General features: G+C 37.5%; 1 protein-coding gene across 5 annotated transcripts in view; it reads left to right on the top strand.

The window, feature by feature from the left end:
- Window positions 1–25,650, top strand: part of FAT1 (FAT atypical cadherin 1) — a 112,884-nt gene that overhangs the window by 11,225 nt on the left and 76,009 nt on the right. The gene's annotated exons all lie outside the window — the stretch shown is intronic.

The raw sequence follows: 25,650 nt of genomic DNA, 5'->3' as shown, positions 1-25,650 counted from the left end.
GTCACCAATAATGTGTATAGTTGTCTGCTACTTAAGTGAAATTATTTATATATATTTGGTAAGTAATTTTTCTCTAATATTCCCACTTCCATCTAGCCTACCTAAAGCCATGCTGAAGTCTTAAAATCTGTACCACCCAGAAAAAGTAATTTCACGATTATAAGCTGCACCTGATTGTAAGCTGCACTTCTGGGTGTCGGCAACTTTTCGTTCTTTGTCCATATATAAGCCACACCTGATTATAAGCCGCACCTTACAATACAGAGTGTGATAAAAGGTATCTATTCTATCACCATCTGTTGAGGGTGGGGGCAGTGATCCTTATCTCAACGGCAGATATTCTGCTAATGGGCCATCCATTGAAACCAGACAGGGCATTGTTCTTTATCTTTTCACAAGCCATCCTTCCTCCAGGGAGTCATTTTCTGCTAATGGCCATTGAGTCCCACTGTGTGACTGATAAAATTACTTCATCCCATTGGGAGTTGCTCCAGCCAGGGGGAAGAGCCAACATTTCTTACCAAGATAAAAACAGAGGTTTTGGGACACTAAGGGAGCCCCTTTCTCCACTGGACTCCAGAGGGAAACTGGATTTCTCCACATCACCACTGGACCTCCGGAGGGAAGCTGCACATTGTACAGGAGCACTGCTCCAACTGAATCACATCTGTCACTGCAGGAGGATGCAGCCACCATTTAATGGGACTGCTACCAACACCCTGCTCCATGTGAGCACATACGCACTCTGTCTTGTGGACAGTGGGCCTGTCATACTTCTCAATCTTAAATGACTTATCTTTCACTGCTTTTACTGGAGACATGCATGGGTGTGATATTGCCACACCTGCTGGTTTTGTTAGTTACTTTCAGCATTAGCAGGTGCCCATCTAGAATTCAGTATGCAGGGCCTTCTTCATCAGAAGGGTTCTGCCAAAGAAAGCATTGATGCATCCTTAGAAAAACTTCATGAATCAAGCAGACTGAACTGTTGACTTATTTCATAAATAATGCATACATTGATGAGCAGTGTGAGAATTTTTCCACTGTCATGTGTTCAGAAGCAACATCATTTTATTTTCACTAAAATTCTAGTGCTGACTTAATGTTTTGGTTGGATGCCTACATAACTATCTATTCATCTATGTCTTTGATAACGAGAGAGTATTGATATTTTGCAATTATCTAAGCATCTTGAAATAAATTGAGGAGGAATCTGGTGCAAAATTTGTCTACAGGTTATATGTAGGTAAATGGTGACATATGTGATCTATATCTTAAAGAAAAACAGGTTGTAACTGAGAATAAAGGGTGAGAATTATGTCTGATTCATCCAGTAGTCATTCTATGTGTTCTCTGTGCTTCCCATAGTTGTTAATCTGGGTAATAGAGACTCATTAAGCCACTTTACTCTTTAGGGTTTGGGTGAACAAACTGTTTCAGATGATTTTTTTCTTCTCTAGAAAGTCAGTTATTAAATTATGTGGTTTGTGGCTAAAGAACCAGCTCTACAGCTCCACAGTGCTTCCCTTAGCTTTGCTTTTAACAAAGCACGTAGTTAAGATAGTGAAACAGATTTTATAAAAGTGAAGAATTGAGTATTTTCTCTCCAAAAGTTTCACTTTTGGTATGTGTGCAGAATATTAATTTGTGTATCATTATGCATTTCTTTTGATTTAAGAATATTAAAGTTCACTGTGTGTTATGGTATTTTAGAAGTGGCTCCAGTTCTCCTATAGAATGAGTGAGTTTGGCAATTTATTTTCTGAGTGATAGGTAACAGTAAGTGAGAATGAATCTGTTTATGGATATGTGTATTTTTGTACTACTATGGCAGAATAAGTTGTCTGCATGTCTTGCCTCTCTACTCTTTTGGCACAAAGTTAGTTTACTTGACTAACGAATTGGTGTGAGTTTAAGTAAGTTGCTTTTTATCAGCTGGGTTTACAAAGTAGGCAAAGCTTGGGGCAAAAGACAGCTTCTATTTCAAAATGCTGTCCAGAACAATGGCTCTGTGTTTTCAAGGCAGGGGGAGGCATTGTCTGTATTCATATATGGTATCTAGTGTCTGCAGTTCTTCAGGGATGAAAGTAGGAGGATTTGGTGGGAATGAGGTGGTGGTAGAGAGGGGTTGCTAGTTTTTAATCTTATTGAACAAATTCCATTTTTGACACTGGCTGGTGTGGAGAAGAAAGTGTTTATTTCGGTTTCCTTGATGTTTTTTTCCATCAAATGGTGATCTAAAGGAAAGGACATTGAGAGTGTACAAACTTGACAATATAGCTTAAATTTTGGATTGAAACTTTTATTTTGGTGTAAGAATTGTTCTTGAAGGCTCTTTATGCTGCAGTGTCTGAGTATTTGTCATATTTTTCAAAATGGACTGGCCTTGATAGGGAACAGACTGATTATCAGCCAACAAAGCACACTGAAGAATTTGTAAAGGAAAGATTTGTCAAACAACTTGATAACTTTTTCAGCTTTGCTGAAAGGTTCTTCTGACTTTAGCCCTGAGCTATATGTCTCATCCTGCTGTCTTTGAAGAGCATCATACTACACTGTCAGTTCAAAGATGGGTAAATCAGATGTAAGAATTTATTTCAAGTCGACACTTAACCATGCAGTGGCTCACAGTTGCTCTTTTGTCCCTTGCTTGTAAGAAATTAAAGACAACAGTCGTATTTGCAGGTAGACTAGACTAGATGATGATAGAACCATTAAATAGCTAGTTTCATGCATTGATTTTTGTTAACTTTTTGTTGTCTTTCCCATGTTAAGTTTGTTTTAATTTTACAGTTCAAAAGGCAGGAAATGGAATTAGTGTATGATATTTGTACCTGTAATTCTGGAATTTTCACAAGGGAATTAAGTCTGTCTGTGCCAGGACATCTTGAGTTCTGTTTTCCAAGACTTACCTTTATTTTTGGTCAGCAGGTTTTCATAGGTTTTGTTTTCTGCATTTTTGCCCAAACCATTAGCAATGAATCTCTTAACAGGGAGCACTGAACACTGATATTTCCAAACTCACGAGCTGCTTTGGTTACTTAGTTCCCTGACTGCTGTGGTGCTTTTTAAGTAGACATAGAAAAAAGATACTTTAGGGGTGAATTTGGTAGTCAGTCATATTTTAACTTTTTTAGTATTCTTAACTAGAAAAGGCAGTAATGGTCAGAAGAGGAGGAGAACAAGATGGTAAAAGTCTAGAAAATCGCAATAGTTTCTGTAGCACCTATATCACTGTCTGTTTTCTGTAATGTAAGAAATAGGGCACACACAGTTAATAGGTTTTAAAGTATTTTTCTTCTCCTAAGCTAAAAGGAAGTATTTTTCACATGAAGTGTAATAAAGTAATGAAACCCATTTCCTCAGGAAGTTATAGAGATTGAAAGTATTTCTAAAGAAAATAAATTATACTAATGAGATTATTTTGAGGTTCAGCCCATGCTATCTTCAGCTCATAAAATGTTAACTGGAAGCCAAGGGGGTAAGGGAGAGAGATCAGAGGTCATTGCTCAATATATGATTCAGAAGTACAACAGTGCATTGTGCCTGATACTGTACAGAAATAGAATTTAAATTTAATGATAAATGAAGACTGTGATATTATATGAGAAGAAAAGTGTTAAAATTTGATCTTTGTGCTATGAATTTATATAACGAAGCCATTTGTTTATCCTTTAGGGACATGTTCAGGAGAACTTGGAATTTAAGATGGCTTTTTATTTGTGAGTAGAACTGAAGGCTGTAAATTGAGATGATCGATTGGCTATATAAATTGCCTGCTAAAGCAGCAGTAAAATATTTTCTCAAGGAATTTGATAAGAAGTGGTGCATATCGGTGTGTGTTAATAATAGAAGGCATTGTGTTGATGCAGACCTCAGTGTGCCACAAGAAAAACCCATGCACCATCTAAATCCCATTAGCACAGAACAGTAAAAGTGAGATAAATCATGTCAATACCATGCTGCTACTTGATTGAAAAAAACTTTTCAGAGTTACAGAAGCAATTACTGGAGCAGAACCTAAAGCAGAAGCTCTGTGGGATCAAGGCAATACTGAAAGTTCTTTGTCCCAGTTTTTATTGCAGTGGGCAAGGAGGGAAAAATAAGGTCTTCCTGTTTACTTTTCAGTTTTCTGATACAATGATGGAGCATTTCCATTGAGTATTTGCACCCCTCAAAGGTGCAAAAGCTGGAAGATGAAAGATGGAAGCTCTAGTTTGTAAAAACAGTGTTGGGAAGAGCTCATAGTACTTCTTCCAGTTGTATAGGTAGGTGAACAGTGTCACTCACTGGATTGGATGGATGGGACACTATCATGGGAGCACCATGTGGTGAGCAAGTGTCCACACTGATTTTCGGCTGTGAAAATGAGACAGAAAAACTTGTGGCAGTTATTTGGCCTTCTCCAAAGAATTTTTGCCAGCTAGATTGCTCTTTTCCTTGAGTTATCAGGAATTTTAGCTTATCATTGTCAACTGTTCTCACATGGTTTCAAGGTTGTTTTCTTACAGTTTTGCTTTTCTTGCTAGTGCTCAAAATTTAGATAGCTAAGGGAGACAGCAGACTCTGGATGTGTAGATGCCATGGGTCATTTAGCCTAAGAAAGATCTCGTTGAAATGTTTAGGGAAGATTGGAGCCCATCCTGGAAAGTGATGTTCAGAAGTGAAGGAAGGTTTAAGTAACGAATTCCATGGTATGACTGGAAAGACACTGTTATAACTAACCAGTTGAGTGGTTGCGTTTACAATCCTTATGCATGAAAATGCTGGGTGTTACATGTAGACCCTGCACAGTAAGATTTCAAGCCACAGGGAATTTTATAATCTTATTATCAGAAACTTAGCAATTAGTTCGGCTTGCAAGGCTACCAGCAGGTGTTTTCTAAACTTGTGCAATTGAGGATATTTCACAGTACATCACCTAGTTCCAGAGTGATGTAAAGGATGATGTGACAGTCTGGACCTCATACATGATAACCTTATTACTTGTGTTTACAGTGTGTAGTTATTTGTTGTCAGGAATCTTACAGCTCTTTCATTAGCCTGAATTTGAGTTATTAGACCATAAGTGTTATAGAATAACAGTAATTCTGCTTTAACGATACGGACAAAGTTTAAGATGATTAAACTAATTTACTGACTTAAAAAGATGCATGACTGTGGTTTATTAAAACAAGGATCTGTCTAGCCTGAAATGCTATCTCCAGTAGCATAGGCAGGGTACAGAGATGATACTATCTTCTAATACTTTCCCAGTCTCTGGTTATTTTGTGTTTGGGGAGTTTTCAAGTCACATGGTTTGTAACATTCACGTGCTTATCTTCCTTGTGTAGTCTTCCCTTGGAACCATGTAACTTTCAAGTGTAACCTTGCTACTGTGATAAGGAAAAATGAATTGTTTAAGTAAGGAGTATTAAAGGAGCAAGTAAAAAAAATTAACAGGGGCATATGGAAGGAAATTAATTTTATTGCACTATCTCTGTATGCATAAAATAGTGTCAATAAAGCTTAATGGCTATATGATGCTATTTTTAATATTACCAGAACTATTTCCAGCTGGGAAGACATTCATTAAGTGGAATGAATAGGATTTTAACTGTGTAAAGCAAAGTATTCAATTACACTCATAAAGAAAACAGAGCATGGCTAACATGTAATAAGTATGTTAACATTGCTTTGTAGTGTTCATGTAAATCCATTAATTTAAACACAGGATATCATGAACATTTGTACATAAGGGATAGCTTCAGGTTCCATTTCTTCAGTGGTCTTTGGCTTTTGAGCTTTTCGAAGACCAGCATTAGCAAAATTTAAATGCTGTGATCCATCAGTGGGGCAGAAAACATAAGCACCCACTGGATAGCTGTTAAACCAGCACTGTTTCTGGAACAGTAACCAAGTGGCATCTGTACCAACAATTCTTGTACCTTTTGGAAGGGTGACTGTACCCAGATCATCTACTGGGAATCCTAATCCTGCATTTCACTCCCAACTGTGCCCTGCTCTTTGATAAACGGTAGTTGGCACAAACCAAAAGCAGTTTAACAGTACACAAGTTCAAATGCTTGGGAATGTTTTCTATCTGTTTGTTGTAAAGATACAGTCATAAAATACTTGGAGATAGAGGAGGCATTTTTAATCAAAACTGAGATTAGTATGATTTGGTTTTAAGTTAATTGTAGTGAAGCAACCTTACATATACAGGACTTTCTTCACACTCTTTCATTGAATGCATCATCTTGAAGTTGTTCCTTCTATATACTTTGTTACCCTTGTTGTTTAAGTCGTGGATATAAATATCAGGATATCCAAAACCTTAGTTTCTCGGAGTTTAAATTTAAAAAAAAAGGAGAAAAAAAAAGACACCAAGAAGTTCTTAATAATTTCCATTCTTTTACTATACAAATTCCATGTTTTATGTTGGCTTAGTGTTCATTCTGAGTCTTTGAAGACCTGTCAGATTGTAGTCGCTGAAAACTATGAACAGAAAAATATGTTGAGCAAATCTTATTGTAAGAAAGCCATGAAACATTAAATTAAAAATTGATCAGGTGATGTTGATACTAGGGAAATAATATTCTAGGTAGGTTTAATATGAATGACTAATTCTTAGGGTATCTTCACATCATAAATTAAGTAGGTTTACAAACATTGTGACAATGGCATTTCCTGCTTGGCTTCTGTCCACAGATGCAGTATCATTGGCACATAGATTTTGCAGTTAAAATTTCTTATGTGTGTATTTTGACCAGTTAAAAGTGAGAAGCAACTAGGAAGAAGACTCCTCGTAGAATGGGGTCTTCTGATAGCATTTTATTCCTGCAAAACACAGTAGTTCTTTACAGTATATTTGAAGAGAGAGAAGGACTGAGAGGTTCTGTGTTTCTGCAAAATACTAGGTGGCTGCAGCTTTTTGCATAGTAAGGTTTTACCCTAGCTAGCTCAGGTACAGTCTTGAGTGAAACTCAGAGCACAGACTAATCTTCCAGGTATCTAATTAGCTTTTTGGGCAAATTTATTTCATCCTACACTGCATTCTGTACGACTGCATTACATTGTCCTGAAGTTAATGATTTGCCTATGTGGCTATAGCAGTTAAATTTCTTCAGTAGCTGAGGCATACGTGTCCTAGAGTAAGAATTTAGATTATTCTGATGCAATTTGAAGAAAACCCACAAAACCAACCCAAACTAAAAAAAAACCCCAAGAAACCAAGCCCCAAACCTGAAACAACAACAAAAAGTAACCCGAACAACCCTTAACATGCAAAACAAAACAACAACAAAAAAAAAAAACCCAGACTGATTACTAGGTACTGTAAACTCTAAGTTAGAGTTAAATTCTTAAGCTTATAAATGTTAATTTGGAAGGTTAATCGTTTAAATGAGGGGTTGCATCAGCACTTCAGTTTGCAATTAAGAGAAAACCTAATTCTAATGTATGCTGGGGATTTAAATGACATTCTAGTCAGCAGACCAGAGTTTTTTCTTAATCAAAGGACTTACGCAGATTATTTTTGGATTCTGGAGTTGGCTGGTTAGTTGTCACACTGACATCTGGAACAGAATTTCAGGTCAACACCTGGAATTTGAACATAAACTATTAAACTTACTTCTTTAGAAAACAGTACAAGGACAAGGATCTATTTGTTTGAATACTGTGTAATTCAAGCTCTTGAAATAATTAAAGTAACATTTTCTGAGTTTGTGGGATATATTTTTGTGTGTATCTCTGTAAAGTTTATGTTGAGTTGGGGTTTTTTGTGGTTTTGAAAAATCATGGGAGCATACCTGTTCAAGAAGTTTTAGTTTATCTCTGCTAAATAATAAAAAAAAATACGGCTGTTCTGGAAGCATGAAGTAGTATAGGTCAAAGATGCAGAAGTAATAATTTCTTTAGTCTTCTCTGTGAGGATAGTTTTGTAAAAATAACATTAAAAAAGAGGGCAAAACAAATAAGGATTGCTTTGGCAGTTAACTGCTCTGGAAAGGTATTTTGATGCTGATACATGTTAAGGATTTTTTCTACTGGTATATTTTGTTCTTTGGGCATTTTCTCCCTTTGAATTGAGAAAGATGAGCAGCATGAGAACATCTTCACTAACTCTATGCCAGGTCTGCACATTTCAACTCTCCTGGTGACACTTGTGAATCCTTTGCAGGAGAGTCCTTATCAAGCTTCTCCAGAACAATCAGAAAAAAAGATTTTGTTGTGACAATAAATAATAAAGCCACTTACAGTACTGTGCCCACCCAAACACTGTGACCTGTTTTTTAAAACATTTATCCCATGTTTTTATGACCTCTATTTTCTACCATAATTTTCAGCAGTAGTCAAGTATGCTATATATGGAACACAGCTGAAATTCTAGCTTAGTCTGCAAGATGGGAGAGACAGCCATATCTGTGTGGACACTTAAATTGAGGAGGCATATTTGTGGTTGTTAATTACAGATGCTAAAAAACTTGGGTAGACTGTTTCTAAAATGGGGTATTATTTTCTGCTTTCTAATTAAGAATAACCCAGTGGGTTTGTGTGTGTTCAGTATGATGTTGAAAAGAGTGAGGCTCATGTAGAAGATGAACTTTCATTTTGGATTTATGAATTGGTTTCATTTTGGTTTTATGAATTTTTTCTTCAGTGGCATTAACACAAACTTTTGCCATTGTGTAAGAAAAAATAGTTATGTTTAAAAAAAAGCTGTTGTTCCTAAACTGAGTAGTGTTTTGAGTTTAAAAAACATTTGCTTAAAATTTCATGCAACTGAAATGTATTTTCCGCCAATTTGCTGTGGTTTTAAAACTGAGGCATTTGGCACATAGATTCTCTTTTATGAGATAGTACAAACAGTTGTAGCACCAGCTTACTAAGAATGATTTTTGTACTTCTAGATCTCCTCTAGTATTAGGAGAAACCTAAAAACTTTTCTTTTAGTATTATAGACCAAATTTAACACAATTTCTGTCTAATTAGAGAACTAAAAGAGCCCGGGGACCCACTATCTGTCAGCCTGAAGATAAGCCTGAACTTGCTGCTATCCATAGAAGCAATACTGAAAGTATTTTACTGGGAGATTACTAAATTCAGGGTGTCAGGCAGCTGTGGTACCAGCAATCAAGCTAAGTATCTTACACCCAAAAGTTAGTTAAGTTTCGTGTTAGTACTCCAGAAGAGATTACCTGGTTAACCTGTCAGGTACCATCTCCTTTTGGCTGCAGTTTTCAGCTTGTACTGCGTTACTGAGGGTGTGATTATGTTCATTCTAAAGGTCTAGAAACTGATGGTGCCACTGGGTTAAACTGTGATACGATGCTGTTGCATTTGTATTTCTTTTTAGCTGTGTCAAACTAAGCCTGTTTGGAACTAATGTTGAGTTTGGCAGAGGTTAAGGAGGCCTGGGTTTTGGACCAAGGTCTTGAGCAGCCTGGAGCTAGGGAATTACTTTTCTTTCTTAGGCTTGAAGAAAACCATGTAATTTGCATTTGTGATGGTGGCAACTCCCAAAGTGCTATTAGGTTGTTAATGTAGCTTTTAGAATGAGTCTTTGGAAAAAGCTGAATTAGTTTTAGACAAACTTATTCTTCTTATGTTTTCTGGTGGCCGGGGCATCTTCCAAAGTAGTTTGAGTTTTCTTAGGTATCCTACTGAGTAAAACATCACCTTACCTCCCAAATAGGGATCCCATACAAAAGCTGAGGCTCCCCTCCTCTACTGCTGGCATGCTAAAAGTAAGGGATTGTTCTGTTTTCAAAGGTGTTGATTGGGTTACAGCTTGGTTTGATGAAAACAGAGCTGCCTGGGGGCTGTCTCTCTGTAGGAGATGAACTGGGGCTGAGCCACATGTGGTCCCAAAGATTACCTTATAAACAGCAATCAGTTCAGGCAGCAGAATAGATATTAAGGGCCTATTAACTTGCTTGGGTCTCTCTTTGACTTGAAAAGTACTTGTGAGCAGAGGAATAATAAAAGGGAAGGGTTGCCAAAAGCTATGGAAGGTGCATCTTCCTATATCACTGTTGGGACATCTGTTGAATTGGGGATTTATTTCCTACTAGGCATCTGCTGAGCTTTTGAAGTACATATTAAGGTCAAAGGAGGGGAGCTTGAAATGATTGCATAATGTTTATTCTTTTCTTTGAAGATTTTAGACTTTAATCATGCAGCATTTGGACATATTTAACAAAGGACAAACCTACATGAGCATTTGGCAAACTTCCAGAACTTATTACATGCAGTAGTTGCAGCTTTAGAACTTGGATTTAAAAATACTTTGGGCTTTGCTGAAACAAGGTTTTGCAGGTCCATTTTTTAATCTGCGTATCATTCTTACTGCATCTGTGACTTTATTACACTGGACATCTGAATGTGACCAAAAATGAATTTTCAATTCATCACTCTCTATGTGGCTCAAGAAAAGAAAATCTCTAGCATTCCAGTGCTGTCAGAGAGGGATTTTTGGAAAAAACAGAAGTGTCCAAAGAATCTAGCAGAGTGCAACAAAAAATTTCTGTGTTCAGAAATGAAGTTTCCCCAAGCTCCTTGTGTTCTATCCATGATTCTTATCGCCACTTCTTTTAAATGTAAAATTATTTGTGAACGAGGATAATCAATATGTTAATGGTTCTTATAAGTAGTTGCATAGTTTGGCTTGGCATTAGGGTTAAAGAGCAAACTGCTGAGTTAGTGGGTATTAATTGACTTGACCTACTAGTAGTGGTGGTCATTAATAGTTCATTTGGCTCAGAGTTGTCTTTGCAGACTTCTCAGTGTGATATTGCTGATTACAGAACTGAGTATCTGCCTGTATGTTGGGAAAGTTACATGTAGAAAATACAGTAATTGCATTGCTTTGTTGGTTAATCTTCTACCTAGAATAATCCTCTCTGACATGAATCATTTCCAAAATCTGCATGTATCGTAAATCAATCATTTTGGGTCTTTATGTAAAAGATAGTATTTTATTTTGCTGATACAAAAAGCCTGATACCACCTCCATACACCAGAAAGTGAAAATTACTGAATTTTGGTTTTGGAGTTGCTGATCATAGAGTGCTTGTTCATGTTTTGTGTAGGATTTAAGGATTAAAGGTTATTATATTGCAAATTTCAAAATACAAGAAGCATAATTATGGAATAGCCTTCTGATTTTAATGTTACTGGTAATGTACATGAGCATTAAAGAATTGATCCAAACATACGGATTTAAAAAAAATGAAGATACTGGTAACATGCTGGAAGTAAGTAAAGTGAATGAAAAATATGCTAAAAATGAATACAGACTTCCTGTATGTGTTGCCTGTAGTCCTGGTTGTATTTATGAGAGAGAGGGAGTTTGGTAGTTCAGCTTGAAAGACTTTCAGTGCAAAGAAGTTTATGATGGAATTACGAATTGTGGAATTATTAATATGATCTTTAGTGTTGGTATGTTGTCCCCTCCATTTTTCCAAAGTTGTGAGAATGACAGCTCTTTCACAGGGAATACATCTCCATTCTATAGGGGGTTTACATTTTTTTTTTTTAATCCTCCTCCCTCCTTTGCCTGTAGATTTGTCATGACAGGGTATATCCTGTCTCTATGAAAATTAGAGATTGCTGTCTAATGATAAGGGTTTAATCTGCAACGAATCAGACATGTGGAAACTTCTGTCTGTGGAATTTTCTGTTTGATCTGAGAGGAATGCCCTTGCTGTGCCCTTCCTGTAATGAAAGCAAGGTAGAGTGAATTAAAGTGATTCTAGATAAGATTGGAATGTGTGCATTGGTTATGCTTCCATTATATTTGGTGTTGCAATTCTGGACACATGTATTATTTTATTATTCGAGATATTAGCAGTTCATCTTCTTAAAAGATATTTCTTTCTGTTTTAGCTAAAAGTGCTGGTTTTTTACTGATGAAATTTAACTTAATTACTTAGGTTTGAACACAGAAAGTCTTCCAACAGCTAATATTGTCAGTGAGCTACTGAGTGAGCTATAATAATATAGCGTCTTCTTACTGTAAATAATTTTACAGTACTCATTTAATCTTCTGTTTTAAAACTTTTGTTGGTGTACCATTGTGAGAAATAGCTAACAGTTTCTCCCCATCATTATTTCAAAACCAGTTAATGATTAATAAATGTGCAGCTGCCTGTGCAAGGAATGCTGCTTACTTTGGGAGGGGTGAAGGAAAGATGATTATTTCTTCACATAAGCAGTCTGGTGTGTTAGTTCACTTTGAAGGTAATTTAAATATTACAGGATCAATTTCAGCAGAATAATCAGAAATGGGACAATGACCTGTGTCTTTCTCTGATATTTGATTATATCTATGTGCTTTCTAGTACAACAATATTTTGGGTTGCTTGTGTTAGTCCAGGCAGTAGTTTTAAAGTAAAAAGAATATGTAAGAAGAGATGTCAATTTGTTAATAAGTGGGTTACTTATGTATGGATATAGGCAAAAACATGGCTAAAAAATAAAAGATAAAATCTAAGCAGTTCATAGTCCAAACTATTTCACACCACTCTTGATCAGATTTCTGAATGGGGGCCTTGTCTGTTAAGTATAGAAACCAACAGATCAGGGACTGTGCTTGTAAGTACAAAAAAACCAAAACTCTCATAGAACTTGGGCTTTTCAATTAGCTTTTTGCTTGCTTCAGAATGTTCATACTGGATGGTGAAATTTCTTATTGAAATTTTGGACTGACTTGAATCTTTAAAGTTAAGGTAGAGGAGGAAAGTCTGAGAAGGTTGAAAAATGGTTAGTGGAAAATTAATTGTCAAATTGTCATGGACTCAAATGACAAATCAGTTTTAATGTGCGTTGTTTATTAAGAAGTTAAGGGAATGACAATTAGCGTGAGAGCAAAATCACTGCTGATTATTGGAGTAGATGTTTGAGTGGACATTGATCCAGCATTTGATGATGGGAGGAAATGGAATAAGAAATGCATACCATTCTATGTCTGTAATTCCAGAGATGATAAAAAAATACTTCGGAAACTGAGCCATTCAGTCTAGTCGAACACAAGAATGGCCAACATTTGAGCATTTTTTGACAACAGCTATGCACAGTTACAGAGATTTGAAAAGGTCTCTTGCTTCAACTCCATCTAGTTCCTGCGTATTCTGTGAATTTCTTAAACCAGGAAGAAAATCCTCAGTGGTTAGGAGCAGAATGCATTTTATGCCTTAAATGGTCTACTACCTACCTACAATATCATATTGTTCTTTCATTTACATAATATTCTAGTGTTGACAGAGTTGAGTTACTTCTGTTATGGCCTTATGACATCAAAACACTCATTTTCTTTGGTATTGTTAGGAAGGGTGCAGTTATCTTCAGCAAAAAAGTTTCTGTGAAGAATAATTAAGAGGTTTTTGAAAGGAAATTCTGTCAGACAGACTCTGTTCATCCAAATGCTTGCAGGTTCGGCTAGTAAGCAATAAAGTTAATTAAATTTATAGTTTTTTATACTTTTTAACTGTAACTTGCATTCATTTCTACTACTGTTAGTAGTTTTTTATTCTAGGGAGTGTTGATTGAAACTGTACATGCAATCATCCATTATTTATGTGAGAAAGACTGAAAATTTCCAATAAGCATCTAGGCTTCCCAGAAATAATTACACTTGACATCTGGAAAATAAGCTCTAGTTTTCTAGTTAAAAGTCTTCTTTTTAGATGTTAGGTATTGATTCTCCACTGTGCTATAAGAATTTGCTTACAAATGGAGGGTTTCTCATTTGCTTGATACAGTAATCATAACCAAAGAGAATAAACATAATTTTATGGTAGCAAAACACTTTGCCTTCATGATTCCGCTAGCTTTAAATTTTTACTAAAACCAGACAAGTTCAGAAGTGGCCTTGTGCTTAATTTAATTCATATGCAAAGGCAAATAAGGCTAATAAAATATTAGTTCAACAGGTATTGATCAGTGTAGAATCCCCTTTGGAAACACAAGCAGAAATAAAGTCTGAATAAATAATACTGATACTTTGTAAGGTAATAAATCTAACTTTGTCAGAACAGGGATGAAAATATCTTTTGATGTCATTGGATCCCAGATGCTTTCATTTCATTACTTTGTCAGTCAGTTTTCTTTGTTCTCCTAGCATTAGCATGCCCGGAGGTATATCAGATCTTCTTTGTACACAGAAATCAGCTTGGGAGCAGCATTTCTGTTGGCAGTAATTAAGTGCTATTGTGTATATAGCTACATGGTGCAGTAACATGAACAACAGTAGTGGCCTGATTTCCAGTATTCCTCAACGTGCTATCTGCCTTTTGATAGGTGTCAGTAACTTTTCTTGTTCAGAACTGGTCTGGAAACTGTCATTGTTAACTAGCAGTTTCTGCAACTGAAAATATTTTGGAGACTGAAAGCTTGAAGCAAAATTGCAGTAGTCCAAACCACAGCCATGCAAAAATAACACACACATGTACTAAACAACAATTTTTTGTCGCCGACTCGTCATGAGCCAGAGTTGCTGTGGAATGCAGCTGTAACTGCTTCTTACTGAAGGATAGCATTGCTCTGTGTTTTGCAGAAGTAATAAGAGGTAAGCTGCAGTTTCAAATTGCTACCAAAAAGGGAATCTGAGAGAAATGCAGTGTGTGCAGGAAAAGTATTCTTGGGATACATGGAACAATTATCCTTATTTAAGACGGTCATTAAAACCTGAGATTTACAGACAAAACCTGTAATCTGTAAAGTTTAATAGTTTCAAAGTATACTTGTTGCAGGTTTTAATAGTTTGCAGAGGTCTAAACAGCTAGATCCTTTTGGATCAACAAACCAGTTTCTGAACAATTAAATGTGTTGCTCTTGTGCATAATTGGCTTCCCATGCGTCTCATTATTTTCCTTGTAGACTCTTCTTCTGCCTAAGGGGAACCTAGGTTAATCTGTCAACTCCAGTTAGTTTTGAAATTCCTGGGGCCATTTGTGGAGGAATTTCCCCTTCAGAGGCTCCCCATTTCCCAGCTAAATTATTAGACTTACCACACTCATTGTCAACAATTCCTTAGTAGTAAGAAGACTGATGGAGAAGAGGGATTTTGCAGTTGCTAGTGAAGCCAGAGTTGTAAAGAGCATGTGTTTGTTCATTTCTCTATGTAAGGAATTCTTATAAACTTAAACAAAGAATATAGAAATTCATCCTTTGTGTTTCTCATGCAGAGGCAAGTACACATTCTTTATAAAACTTTGATTAAATAATTTCCATCTTTATCCTTCATGTTCATAAGTAAACAAACAGCGGACCTGTAAAAGCCTTCACTTGTTTGTGAATCACCTACATTGTATTAGAAATTTTGTTGGTCATGAAGTTAGCTTAAGATAGCTCAACACAGTGTTTTGCTTAAATGTGGTTTCTTACTCTAATTTTATAATACTATGTAACTGAGTTTCTTGGGACATAGAAACTGGTTATGTCTTTATCTGAAGACAAAAAACTGTCCTGCATAAGGGATGTGTGGCCAGAGCAATGACTTGCCTTGGATCCTACAAACCTTGCTCATGTAGCGCAGTAACAGGTACCAAAATCCCATGTGCTTGACCCAGAGCCTGCTGGCAGTTTGTTCTGCTTTCTCTAATATTTTATAAATCTGCTGTAATGTTGGTGTTGTAGTCTTTCTTTTCAGCAAGCTTTCTCTCAAATCATGAATGACTGCTCATGTTAACAGCAAAGCTTGCTTCACTTGCTCTCTCTTCAAGGAAACGCAGCTCCTATATGGTTGTATTGCAATAATTTTTGCTATTGACATGGGAGTTAACATTACATTTCCCTAATGTGGACTCATCAGGGGGTTTTTATGTCTCTCCATATCAAGCTTTAGCAACATGGTACTGTTCCTCTGTATAGCAATTATATTGCCTGTCCGAAAGCTTGACATACAAGCTGCCTAGCTGACAGAAATAAGCTGGAACTATTAAAATAACCATAAATGAGGTTGACAATGGGAGCTGTCTGCCATTGTCCCAAAAGATTTTTTGAACTGGAAGTAATCAGTTGAGTTCTAAGGCAGCACCGTCACAGATCTTCTAATTGTGAAAATTCCCCCTCGCCGACCCCCCAACTTCCTGAAAGGAAGTTCCCAATCTTTGTGGACCTTAGGAGTTTTATTGCTTGTAACCCAGACTACCTGGTACCAAATCATAATTTTTGGGCATGATCGTTTATGTAGACAATTTTAGGAACATATGTAAAAACTGTTGTTCTTTTATAAAGTCTGAACACTGTGCTTTCTGTTCATTTGACTTGTTTTTTGTAGAAATGTGCAGAAAGTAAAGTGGCAGGGGCTAGAAGTTAAAATGTTACTGCATCTAATTATTTACAATCGTCTTTTTGCCCTATTTTTTATTCTACTTTACCCATTTAACTGCTACATGAAAAATTTTTTTTCAATGTTTTAAAATATAGTCTGTTTTTGGCATAGAGCTTTAAGTATGCACATCTATACTCCTAGGTTTTTTTGCTATCTCTAGATGCTTTTAACTGTTGAACATTGTGAATTTCTTCAAATCTGTCTACCTCTACCTGGTTTATAAGCTGTATGTAGCAGAGGAGAGTAGTGAGCCTTTCTCTCCCTCCACTTGAACACAGTTCAAGTTACTACTGGTCTTTGTTCGTAGCACAGAATTGATGCATAAACTGTTCTGTGTTTTAAGTTTTGTGTCACGGTTTGAATTTGACCACATGCTGAGGCTCTTTGGGTGCCAAGCTTTTGTCCTCAAAAAATATTTTTGAAGGACAGCCTTGATAACTTCTGTGAGCTTGAAAAAGGCAGACAGGTTCCACTGGACACTGATAGTGTCTGATGGTTTCACTGACTATGCTTGTTGTTGTTCCATTAGTGTCATAGAAATTCTTCAATTTTAAGTGCTGTAGGTTTTTTAATGAAACCTGGAGAGTTTGAGAGCTTATATTAATATCACATTTATTTAAGATATTGCTACAGAACTGGATTTGGCTAGATATTTTGCTACATCTAGTCAGTTCAGTGAAGTTGAATTTGAGATATAAAACATTTTATTATGATTGAGGTTTTTCCTTTGTCCATTTGGTTTGGGTTTTTTTGTTAAAATTTTAAATCTGCTCCACTGGTGATGGTTCCTCTACTCTGTTTAAGGTGGGTTCTATGTGCCTTGGAGTGATATTCTTCCTCTTCCATCTCCCAGGACTCATAATAAACTGATCCCTGTAAAGAAAGCAAGCAGTGGTGGACTCTGCATGTTTAAGGTCTTGCTATTGCTGCAGTTCCATCAACTTGCTGATATTGATAGTGTGACTTTTACTGTATAGATATTTGAAACTTTCCAGGCCTTGATTTGTTAGAAAATGACCAATTTGTCCTTGAAATAGCAACAGGAGTTGCTTTCCATTTAACAGTTCTAGCTGAGCATGATTTCTCAGCTGGTAGTACACAAGACACAGCCTGAAGTGTGTATAGCCTTCTATGTCAACGAGCTATAAACAAAATTTAATTACATTTTCTGGAATCTGCCCTCATACATGCTGTCAAAAGACTTGTAGTTCTAACATGATACTTTCACCTTATTTTAAGTACTTTTTGTGTAGCTTTTCCTGAGAAATTTTTCTGTGCATTCTCTGAAGCTGAAATAGGGAAGCTTAGGTTTTTTCATTGCCTTTCTTCTAAAGAAAAAATCTCTTTTTTATAAAGAAGAAATGTTATAAAAGTGAATTAAAACCACTGTGTAGTAACTTGCTGGACATTTAACGAAATAAATGTGTAAAATCTGTAAAATCTATGTGACAAGCATTAACTTTTAGAATGAATGTTTATATTGATCATATTGTTTATATTGTAAGTTAGACAGTATTATCTTGGGGTACATGAGAAAATCTTTGGTTGGTCGTTTTTTTGGTTGGCTTTTTGTTCCCCTAACATTAAAATGTAATTAACCAGGATGCATGTAAAAACTAAAGCACCAAATTATTAAAAAAATCAATCAGAATGTGTTAATTTGCATTTCGGCTTAGGTAAAACAGAAGAATTTCTGAGTGGTTGAAAAGAAAAAAATGAACTATTTCAAACTAGACTGAATCATTATTTTTTGCATATTTGCATTCTTTAGACGTGTTTGCAGACAAGTAACCTCACTTTGCGGTATGGAAAACACAGTATTGATGGTTTGTTGCCAGGTTACAGTCTTTCTGTCTTTGCCTAATTGATGCCTCTGGAGAAGAGGCGAGTGAAAAGCAGTGAACATCTCTTGTTCATGTGTGATTCAAAGGCAAGCAATAGTTACTAAAACTTTTTGCTCTCCTTCAGGGATGCAAGCAAGGATTATTTATATTCTGAAACAGTACAGTTTAGTCTGTGTCAATCCTCAAATGCAAGAAGTGTGATATGAGTAGCTTGCATTGTCAGTGATAAGCCTAAAATTGCTATGGACCAGAAGAGCAAATAATTTTTCTCTAGGTGGCTTTTGCACTTTGTTCCATAGGGGCATAATCAGGTAATGCTTCCTGTTCAGAGTGCACACGCAATAAAAGTAAGGAACTTTTCCAGCTCAGTTTATTTGTCAACAATAATGCTTTTCTTAAGAGATTGTATATACTTTTAAAAAGTTCCCACTGTCTACCACAGGTCTTTAATATTTCAAGAGTTAGAGTGCAGTGCCTCTCTTGGCATCTGCTGTGTTTACAGAGTGGATGAGCTGACATTTCACTTTTGTAAGAGGAATCTCATTCCATTCCTTCTTTAGAAGGAGATTATTTCATGGAGTTACCAGGATGGACATTTTGGTCCTTTCAGCTGATATTTTATGTACTGAATAGTTTGTTGTCTCTGTGGTAGGACATATGTAAAATTTTCAGTGCTTAAGGATAGTTGGTTTGTGTAAAATTAGGGCTGATGTGATACTGTGCTGTCTTTGTTTTGGTTTTTCTAAGTGGTTATTTATTGCACTTGAGTGATCAAATACTATTGAATTTTGTTGACATTAGCATTGGATGCTAGTTTAGAAGCATAGTAGGCTTAAGATCTAGTTATCTCTTACACACTGGTGCTTGGTAGAGGCCTGAGTTACAGTAGCACAGTGGCCTCAGGGAAAGAATAATTGTTAGAGTTCAATAGGTTACATGTTTCAAAACCTTCAAATTATAAAATACTTTATGGTATGTAGGGTTGTGACTGCTGCTTCAAGGCATTTCCCAATGTCAGATTACAGCTGTGACCAGAAGTTTCAGAAATTATCAGAAGGAAGTTGAGAAGTTAACAGAAACATAGATAGAGGGGGTTTTTTAATTGCTGAAAAAGTTGAAAGAATCTGAACTATGACAGTGGCCACAATTGGTATTACAGATGGGTGTAGCACTTGTAAATAGTGCACTCCAGTTTGCTGTAGTCTGTTTCATCTTGCATGGGTAGATACCATAACTATTAATAAATGCACTTTTTTCCCAAGTCACCTTCCTTCTTCTTAGCATTTCTGACAGGGATCATGAAGTGGAGAGGGAAAAAAAAAGGAAAAAAACCCCTATGTGTAACACACAGGAGCACACAGGGTTGCACTTGCCAACTGTCCTGATTTGACTGTGCCTCTAGAAGTTACTCAAGGGGAAAAGGAGGGTGAAAGAGATTGGATGTGTTCCTCTTTAAGGTCTCTGGGATCTGCTGAGAAGCAGACAAGCACTGCATCTTTTCCCATGCCAGATGCTCTTTCCTGGTTTCTTGTGGGTGCGGGTTTTTGAGGGATGGGGGACTGTTTGTTTTTTGGGGTTTTTTTTTAATCCTGTTTTCTCTGCTATTGCCTCTGTATTTATACAGCTCAGGAGAATGTTAATCACATCATGGTAGATAATGTAATAAAAAAATCTAGGAAAAGCAGCATATAAGAAAGATTAATGGGAAGTAATTTGTGTTCATCTGTGTTTGATCTGGGTATGTTTGAAGAACTGCACTGTTGTAAACAAAGTTAGAATATATGCTATTTTAAATAAAATGAGCTGCACAAAAAATCAGAAGTTGAAAATACCAGCTTTATAAAATGTTTTTCTGTCCTATTCTGGTGAAAATTTTAGTAACAACCTGAATACTGTCTGTTCTGAATTGTATAACATTAGAAGCCAAAGTATGATAGTATTATATTAAATAAGACTTTACTTTGGAAGGTAGCCAAACCACTAACAAATGAGGCTGATGTGACTCTTTCTTTGTTGCAACAACAGCTTAAGCAAAGTTTCACAAAATGTAAAACAGAAATTTTCCCAGAAAAACTGCCCCAAACTCTTGGGAGCTGGGATCCTTTGGACTCTTGTTCACATAATAACTTCTGGAAAATCTATTGTTGCTTATCTTGAGGTAGTAGAGATTCATGTAGTGAACTGCACTATGTGCTGAGCAATTTTATCTCTAATTTAAAAGGGTGTTCAGACCATGGTGATAGTTTACCTTGCAGTGACTTGCTGTTTGTTTAGAATTCAGGACAGTTGCAGTCTGGGTTGGTGAACTGGCAGTCTAGTGCCATTGAGAACAGCATGTCTCCGTGTTTATAACAGGCTTAATCCACTGCCTTTTAAAACTTTGATCTGAGTTGGTTATTTGTTGAAGGTCATATTTGATCAAAACTTTTGTTCGCGCAATTTGTAAAATACTGCTTTCCCCCTAGTCCCCCAAATGGCTTTTAAAGCAGCTGAAGAAGCTTTTTGATTTACCCAGTTTACTACAAGTTAGATTGAGTTTGTAATCAGATTTCAAGCACCGTGTTCCAGGCCAGGGATTTCTTAGTTTGTTTCAAATGTCATTCCCGGGGCAAATTCTGCTAAACTGCATTTTCATGCTTTGCTGAGAAATGATTGCAGGTTTTGATTTCCATTATGGAATCATTAATATTGTTAATTAGAGTTCTTATGGATAAGCACACTTAAGGAGGATCATCCCTGGGAATTGGGAGTATTATAGTTTTGAGCATTTGTTAATTAGATAAAATTGGCATATGCAAGAGTGTCAGATTTGAGGTGTATTTTATGCTTATTTTTGTTTTTAAGAGTGACTTTGGTTGTAGTGATTTTCTGTTGTGGGATTTAAACTGGGGGAAATGTTGGTTCTTGTTGAGAGTGGGTTTACTGTTTCAACCTTTTCTTCAGTTGCTGTATTCATAAACCATCCTGTTCCTCCACATTAAATTCTGTCCAAATTATACTCTGCAGTAGTCACTTAGGACTTTTGCCTTCCTTTAATGAAATTGATAGAAAAGTCCTACTGCATCGAGTGGGAACAATATCTAGTCTAAAATTTCAGACATATGAATTTTGTAAAATCACTTCTGATGTCCTCTTGCAGGTGACTGAGAAACATTTCATCAGAGCTCTTTTGTGCTCCCCTCTGGTGGTTAGTGACTGAATTTAAATTTCTTTTTATCCTGACCACCTGAAAGGCGTTAAGACTGCACAGCCAGTCAAATGAAAAATGCTTTTAAAATCCTCGCTTAACCTTACGTTTTGAATAACAATGTTTGCGAGTCTTTGGAATTATCATACAGGCAAAAGATTTGTTAGTAGACTTCTCAACTTGTTTTGCTACATTAAAAACAAATGGTTTGTGAAAGTCACAGTTAGCCAACTGCCTTAGCATAGAGGATGGATGGGAAATCTACTGATTAAAGATAGTCTGTAAATGGGAGAAGAGTTAGAGCAGAGATGGAATTTTTACAGCATTGACAATACTGTAGAGGCACTTAAGGTGTAATCCTTAAATGTGCCTTGCGCCACAAAAAAAAACAAAAGGAAAAATTCTCTCTAGGAGCCAAAGCATGCTGTTGAAACTGATTATATGATCAACATCTTATTGATGCTTAATGGATCTAGATGTTTGCAAGTTTAAAACAAATTGACTTTTATTAGATTGTTTTATTATTTCTGTTTGATATAGGAGTTCTGATCAGTTTTTTTCTGTTACCTTGAGAACCACTGGAACTAGAAACCAGTGAATTTATAAACTCCGCAAGTGCTAAGTGCTGGCTTTCAGGCAGCATACAGTCTTATGATGCCCTAATATGTAAAACAGACTACTGTAGTCAATATTTGCAAGAGCCGAAAAGTGAGACAAGGATGAATGTTACTTAAAGGATTGGTTCTAGACCTGTGATTTGGTAGGAGAATTATTGCTGTAATTGTTAAAAAAAGTAATCAGTCAAATCTTTTGAGGTTGTGTTCCTTAGAAAGTATAGTAGGCTGCTGAAGTTTTTATGCAATTTTGTTGATTATTGCATAGAAATTAAAAATTAATTTATTTGTGTTCTCATAGGCAAAATAAGGAAAGATTTAGTGTTAAACTTTGGGAGCAATTTCAACTAGAGTAATGACAATAGGATGGTGTTTTGTAATTACTGATGTAAGATCAGATAGTTGAGGGGGCACAGAAAAAACTATGTACTTCATATAGTTATGTGTGTTTAGTTTTGATTGTATTTGGTGACATAAAAGCTGATTTAGAACCAGAAGAAATTAAAGTTTTGATTGTCTGAGCCTGGCCCCACCCCCAGATGTGTGCTGGATTAATACATTTTTTTACTGGGTTCAAACATCAGAAGAATGCTGAGTCATATTAATAGACCAGTCATCCCTTCCCTTGTACTGTCTGCAGCTTTGAGCATGAGGAGAGCTGGGTGTGGTGGCCTCTACTCCATAGCCCTCAATATGTGAAGGTCGAAGGGAAATTTTTGTTCCCTGTCTCCCTTTCACATAGCTTTTATGGAGGAATATTTTTTTGAGTAAAAGTAATCCACTTACCTGGGATGTCTGTCTCTGGTAATCATGGAGTTGTAGAATAGTTTGAGTTGGAAGGAACCCTAAAGTTCACCTAGTTCAAACTCTGTGCCCATGGGCAGTGACACTTTTCACTAGACCAGGTTGTTTAAAGGCTTGTGCAAGCTGCCCTTGAACACCTCCAGGGGTAGGACATCCACAAATACAAGTTTCCCAACTTGCATACTTATACGTATCTATTACATCTATTTTAAACTGGGTCCTTTGTGCCTTTAAAGAAAAATTATTTCAGGAATTAACCTGTTGATTAGTGTTAAGAAGTTAGGTAGACAATTTTGCATAGCTGATCATAAAATTGTTTTCCTGGATACTTTCACATAAGGAAAGAATGTTCACCCTAAAAATCAGGATCAATTGAGTGAGAAACATAACAAAATGGAAAAACAATGACCTGTTACTTTGACTAATGCATGCTTAGTGTGTGAGTGCCCATGTAGGAAATTGGGACATTCTGAAAGCCAGAACTATCCTTTTGGAGAAACTTTACATGATGCATCCAGTGGTCAGATCATCAGACAGATTGTAAACCTTTTATTGAACACTCTGCAAAGTGTATGTAGAATATACAGAAGTAACATTATATATGCAGATCTACTTTGAAAGCAAAAAATAACCAAAAGACAAAGTTGCCCATGTGCACTGTATTATACTGCAAGTTTTTCCACATATTTCTTTCTGAGATACTACTTTTTGGGTATTGTGCTTTTTTTCCTCTTCGTCCTGTGTGATGGCTGTGGCGTAAGGGAATGGACATTTGAGAACAGATACGCTACAAAATGTAAAATAGATTCTGTCATCCTTTTACTTGAGGAGGGCTTTGATAACTAGGGAGGTAGAATCTGTAGATGCTAGGTGAGCAGATTGCAGGAAGTGAGCTTCATTTCCAGAAGAATCTCTTTTTATCTTTCTTTAGAATCAGTCAAGGCTATGTCAAAATTGATCTGCCACTTCTGATGCAGCTACTGTTTAGAAAGTGGGAGGTGTAAAATGAAAGCAGTTGCTCTTTTCAGCATGACTCAGCAATAAAGCAGCATTGCTGGAACCCTTGCTAGGAGGGAATTAATATAATCCAGTCTTCTCTTTGGTAGGATAAGAACTTGCTAAGGCATACATAGTCTACCCAAGATTAAGTGCTTGTATGCTACATCCAGCATTTAGATTTAGAAGTGAGGCCACAGCAAGTAACAAATTTATTTACTCTCAAGCAAATCTCCTGGCTGGGGTAGAGTCATGCAAAAAATTTACCATGAGTTACAAAGTAGAGTCTGGGTAACTGAGTGCTCAAGGCTGTGTCTATTTTTAAGAGCAAATTTATGCAGAAACCAATAACCAGTGCACAAATCTAGTGACTATGGGATTACCTTTCTGTTTTAATAGTAAAACTGTCATCAAACAAAATAAATACTGAGGCAGAGAGACTGGAAATATAAAATACCAGTATTAATTAACACCTGAACTTAGTTGTTGATGATGTTGTTCTGCAAAAAATAAAAAATAAGAAAGGAAATTATAAAGCCAGTAGTTTACTTTCACAGACTTTTATAGACTGCATGTAATGCATGCATATTTTGAAATTGCAGTGCCCCTCCTTTTTATCCCAGTTCTGTAGCCTTTGACACTATATTAAACCAATTTCCACACTGACATCTGGTGGTAGTTCTGAAATGCTGTGTTGCTTGAAATGCTACATATGGGAATTTGCAGGTCTAAGCGTGAGTTTTAATCCCCTCCAGCCTTTCTGAAGTGATCTTATTGACATCTTAAAATTTTAAACTGTCATGGTCAGACCTTTATGCAGCTTCTCACAAGGCAAAGAAAATAATGAATAAATGAGCAATTGCTTAATATTTTGCTAGTCAGTATAATGTATTTTTAAAAGTGTCTGTAGTGTGTGAAGGACACAATACTTGAATTAATTCCTTTCCCAAAGAACTCCTGTGAAAACTGTGGCAAATTTTATTGATGGTGTGAATATGTAACTATATACACATGTATGTATCTGTGTGAAGTACAGTAATTTCACGAATACAAGCCACAGCAATTTGACAAAAATTTTGGTGGAAACCCGGAAGTGCGGCTAATAGTCGGGTGCGGCTAATATATTAATAATTTTCTGACATTTACAACCCCAGACGTGCCAGCCAGAGTGCCGAGCCAAGCACCGGCCAGTAAAAGCCGGCATTTCGCAATTGTTACAGTGTTACCGTGTCGCCCTGGCTCCCTGCAGGCAGCACGGGGGGCGGGGAGAGAGGCGGGAGAGCTCTCTTTCCTCCTCTGCTGCAGCCCAGGGGAGGAGGGGGGGGGGCGCCACCATTGCCGCGGCCCTGGGAGCCGACGGGGGGGGGGGGGGCGCCGCCACTGCCACGGCTCGGGGAGGACGCGGGGGGGGCCGCGCCGCCATTGCCGCGGCCCGAGGAGCCGACGGGGGGGGCGCCGCCATTACCGCGGCTCGCGGGGGCCGCGCCGCCATTGCCGCGGCCCGGGGAGCCGACGTGGGGGGGGCACCGCCATTGCCGCGGCTCCGGGAGCCGACGGGAGCCCTGCGCAGCCATTGCCGCGGCCCGGGGAGGGGGGGGGAAGTGCACGCCGCCATTGCCGCGTCTCGGGGAGCCGGCGGGAGCCCCGCGCCGCCATTGCCGCGGCCCGGGGGGGGGCGGGAAGTGCGCGCCGCCATTGCCGCGGCTCGGGGAGGAGGCGGGGTGCTTTGTCCGCGCCCGCCGCCGGCGCCACGGGCGCGGGAAAGCTCCGTCCCCGCCCGCCGCCGCTGCCGTAGGAGCGGGGGAAGCTCCGTCCCTGCCTGCCACCGCGGGGCAGCGCCGACCCGGGGTGACCGAGCCCAGGGGCAGCGGCGGCCGGCCCCGAGCGGCA

The sequence above is a fragment of the Catharus ustulatus genome, chromosome 5, assembly GCF_009819885.2.
Source record: "Catharus ustulatus isolate bCatUst1 chromosome 5, bCatUst1.pri.v2, whole genome shotgun sequence".
Classification (NCBI taxonomy): Eukaryota; Metazoa; Chordata; class Aves; order Passeriformes; family Turdidae; genus Catharus; species Catharus ustulatus.
Note: the sequence above shows the minus strand (reverse complement) of the source record. Positions and strands in the feature narration are given on the sequence as shown.